Below are 4,791 nucleotides of genomic sequence, written 5' to 3'. Positions count from 1 at the left end.
ATCATTCCTAAACAAATGAATTTAGCAACAGAAGTTGCTACCTGACTCATGGCTCGATAGCTATGCAGACCACATCTCCATCACTGTAGGCTTTTTCCTTACTTGTATCAATCACTATCTTGTCTGTTCAGATTTTTTTTCTTGCTTTCTCCCTCCAACCTGCAAGAAAAGCAAAAAAAGGAAACTTGAGTAAACGAACACACTCCAGAAATTCATCTCAAAACCTTCTTCTTCAAGAATAATATTTCCTATCAGTGGCAGGAATAGCAACAGACTGACAAAAATGATTAGGGGCCTGGGAAGCAAGACTTATGAGGAAAGGCAGAAAGAACTAGGGTTATTTAGTCTGGGGAAGAAAAGACTAAGGAGGGATTTGATAATAGATTTTAAATATCCAGTAGTATATGTCTGAGGTGGGAGGGAGCAAATGCGGCCCCAAGGGCAGCTCCAAGGAAATTTGTGCCACAGGGCTACTGCAACCAGACTCACTTACCACTGCTGTTGCCTAGGCTTTCTGTACAGGGAAAGCATCTGCTGGTGGTGGTGTTGCTGCTCTAGTGCATTAGCTTCAGCAGCAGCTGCTGCCTTTCCTATGCAGAGCATGGGCAGGTAAGATTTCCCTTTCTACCTCCCTCCCCCCTCCGCCCCCAACACTGGTCAGAATGTCCCCTCCTCCCAGGTGATATATGCATCATAAAACAAGGACCTGAATTCTAGGGGTGTACGGGGTTATAAAAGATCATGAATGTCTTCTGACCACCACCTTCTCTCCCCCCCCCCCCACCAATATTTTTCCCAGTGCTTATAATCATGGTAATGTTGATGACCATGACCCTGTGTATACTGGCTTATTGTTGGGGGGGAGGGCGTTAGAATAATCTCATAGTTAAAATTATTGTATTTACCTGAATCCAAGATGACCCTAAACTTAAAATGACTCCCCAATAATTAGATTCTATACATAGAGAACATATAAATTTGTTATAATTTTCCATGTACAGAATCTAATTATTGGAGGGTCATCTTAGGTACATATCCCTCCCCCCCTCCCCCCACTGCTGCAGCAGAGAAAACAATGGCAGAGGGGAAAGCTGGGGGTGGGGGGGACAGGTGGTTGGGCAAGCAATAGAGGGAGAGGCCATAGGTGGCAGACAGTGGGGGTAGGCACTAGGGGGAGCAGGTAGGGCAGGAAGTGTCAGGGGGTCAAACAGTTTGACCCTTGCCCCCCATACTTTGCCCCCTTCTGCCTGTCTCCCCCATAAAGCCTTGGATCCCCTGCCCCTGCTTTCCCCCAGTATTCCCCCTGCCCTCCTCTATTACTTCTTACTTGTGCTCTGTTCTGTCAGGCTCTGACCCAGCTCCAGCCTAGAGCATGAAGCATGGCTCAGCCCAGCCTGGTAGCCCCACTCCTGAGGCCAGGCCATAGCTCCTGCCACCATCACTACTACTGGGTCAGGCTGGGGCCATGGTCTGTGTCCCAGGCTGGAGCAGAGCAGGGTAAGCAGTGGGGTGGCAGTAGCAGCATTAGGGGAGGGCAAATTGGGCGACTGCCTTGGGGCCCACACTTTAGGGGACCCCAACATTTTGAACCTAGAATGAAGTTAGAATATAACTCAGTGTTAAAAAACTCTTTCTTTGTATCATCAATATTGTATTAAGATACTTTCATCACAGTTTCATGGATATAGCAAAGTGAAATTGAAAATGTCCAACTTGTTTACAGGTCATCAAAATTAAGCTTCTAAGAGGCCCCAAATGATTATCTTGCCCAGGGCCCCAACAACCCTAAGGCCAACCACTGGTGGGGCAACAGAAAGGAGGGCAGAGGCTATGGGGTGGGAGATACAGCAAGGGGGCAGGCAGCAGCTGCCTCTCCAAGTCAGAGCCAGAGCCAGCCCCTCCACCCCCACCCCAAAATTCATACTTGGATCCAAGATGAGGAACCTTTTCTTGCATGTTAAATGGGAAAAAAATCCTTGTCTTCAATTTGTGTAAATATGGTATTACACTTGCCAATAAGGTGATGATGCTAAACTGCACTGAAGGGCAATTAAATAGAATGAAATGTTGCCCCCTTTGAAGACCAAATGGTCTCAGTGATGTAAGTCCTAAGTTACCTGTGCAGGTTGCAGAATTTCATTCAGTCACTGTGAGCGAAACCAAGCTCTTCATGTACGTAAAACTACTGGGATGCACAAAGACCGATGAACAACACTATATTTTCAAATACAGAACGATGCACAGATTGAATTATGAATGTTAATATCCTAAAGAAATAATTCAAGACTACCTGCTGATTTGCATTTCTATCATTATCTAAGTGAATGAATTATAAATAAAGCGCCCCCTCTTGTAAACGAGTACCTGCTTTTGAAATTATTGCCAACTCAGTAACCAATAACACATTTGTTCTAGCAGGTTATGTATACATATTAGACTAAATGTTATTAAAACTTTCCTCAAGGTAATAATCACAGTATATTTCATTCTTAATGTGCACCTCCCTACTTAAAGTAAAATGCATCCAGGACCTCAGGGTTCATGCTATGAGTAGTTCTTTCTTCAAGGCCTTGCAAAGGGCAGGGAAAGTGTGAGAGTGGTTGAGGTAATTAGATGCCCACCTAGTTCTGCTGAGGTGTTCTTCATGGACCAAAGTAGTCTAAAAGGAATATCTGAGAAAAGGTTTCTGGATCTGTACATGTACAGCCCACAGTCTGGAGACTGTTAGCAAGCTTTGGGAAAAAGAACTTCCCACATATTCCCTGTTCTCACATTAGTCAAACCATAAATTTACTGCCCTACCTGAAAACTTGGGGAGTGGGTGGGTGGGTGTGTGTGTGTGTGTGTGTGTGTGTGTACACGTGTACCAGATGAACTGTGTCCTTAAATGTTGTTATGAATCCTTAGTAGAGATTAGAACCAGCAACATATGGATTTCATTTTTAATCAGCTGTCTTAGTAATAGAAACCCAGATCAGAAATTACTGTCTGTCTACATGGTCAAATTTGGAATATATTTAATATTTAGAATTTATAATATTATTAATAAAATATAGCACACATGAAAAACAACCAGATCTAATAATCCATCTTTCATTAAGTGAAAAAGTCTATTTTATATTACTTTGTAAGTGATGTGGAAGTTTCAAATGACAGCCTTGCCTGTGATCCTACTGAGCTCATTAAATATAAATCTGATTGTAAGAATAATTGATTTGAGAGCCTTATGCGAAATTAATTGCATAAGAGAAAAAAAATAGAACATGGTTAATGATTTGTATAACAAAGCTATGTTAAAATCAGGACAATTGCTACTCCAAAAAAAAGTGGACATGGACCCATAATGGCTCTTCTGATCCTAGTCAGTATCTTTATTACAGAATGCTCCTCCTGGTTAACAGTGGTAAGGAAGGTGCTTCCACAAAGAGACATGAAATTGTCACTGAAAGCCCAAATTAAACCTTCCCAACATGAGCACCATGTCAACATTTCAGCAGAGCGCCAAACACGTTGCAATGAAGCTAACCCAAAGGAAAGATGGTAAATACTGACAGCTAGCATAAGAGATTTTGAGATTTCTCAGACTGCAACAGCAGCACTGAGTTACCAATCAAAATATTTACACAGTTACATACAGCAAATTCATACCTCTAAGATCTTGTTTACCCTGCAGATTCAGCCAGGTTAAGGTACATCATGATTCTTTCCTAGCCAGAGTCTTATGTATATGGGGTACATGTGCCAGAAAAATCTCTAAAGTAAATATGAAGGAATACTTTTATACAGCATTGCAAGCTGATTTTGCTAAATATTGTAGCTGAAGCCGGTTATTCCCCAGAAGGAGAATCAATGTGATATATTTCTGTGACTGTTAAAAAAAGAGACAAAATAAAATTTTTAGGGTGACTATATTTGGATCTTGGGGAGCACTGGATTTGCAGCTGAATAAAGGCATGACCTGTGGCCTATCAGAGCTGCTGACCACAAGTCCTATATCTATTGGAGACACAGACGGAGAGAGAGACAGACAGAGAGAGAGAGAGAGACAGACCTCTAATCATTGGTATGCTGGTATTTTGATTTCACCATTACCGTCTACAAATTTGAGAAACACCCTGACCTTGCAAGGCTTTTTTTTTCTTTTTCTTTAACAGCTCGTATCAACTCGCAAGAGCAAATCAAGGAAAGATCAATTCCATCTGAAGGCTCAGAACTTTATCAATAATTTAGAATCATAGAAAATGAGGGTTGGAAGAGACATCAGGAGGTCATCTAGTTCAGTATTTCTCAACCCATAGGTTGTAACCCAAAAGTGGCTTGCAAGAATATACAAAAAGGTCATGAACAAACTTTAAAAATGGATTTTCCTTTAAAGGAGAAAAACATGGGAAACTGGCTTTTCCCTTGCAGGCTGCCAGAGTTCCAGCCTGAAAAAGGCTGCTTGGGACCCTCCATGCTCCACACACACCCCTGCCTGCCCCATACATCCACTTCCTACCACACATCCTGGGAGGCTGGGGCCTGGGGGTGTGGGGGCAGTAGGTTGGGGGTAAGGGACACTGGGTCAGGACTGGCCATTGACTATTACAAATGGGTCCTGGTACAAAAAAGGTTGAGAACCACTGACTACTCCAACCCCCTGCTCAAAACAGAACCATCCCCAACTAGGTCATCTGAACCAAAGCTTTGTGTGTCTGGATGTTAAAAACCTCCAAGGATGGAGAGTCCACAACCTCTCTGGGTAACCTGTTTCAGTGTTTTAGTACTTGCCTAGTGAGAACATTATTCCCA

The 4,791-nt window shown here is 42.7% G+C and overlaps 1 non-coding gene across 1 annotated transcript; it reads right to left on the bottom strand.

The window, feature by feature from the left end:
• Positions 1-1,608: 1,608 nt before the first annotated feature.
• LOC132249691 (small nucleolar RNA SNORD36) lies at positions 1,609-1,677 on the bottom strand. Its single transcript, XR_009461257.1, has one exon. It is a non-coding gene; the product is annotated as a small nucleolar RNA SNORD36 (small nucleolar RNA).
• Positions 1,678-4,791: the final 3,114 nt, after the last annotated feature.

This window comes from Alligator mississippiensis, chromosome 3 (genome assembly GCF_030867095.1).
Source record: "Alligator mississippiensis isolate rAllMis1 chromosome 3, rAllMis1, whole genome shotgun sequence".
Classification (NCBI taxonomy): domain Eukaryota; kingdom Metazoa; phylum Chordata; order Crocodylia; family Alligatoridae; genus Alligator; species Alligator mississippiensis.
This window is presented reverse-complemented; position numbering and strand designations above follow the sequence as displayed.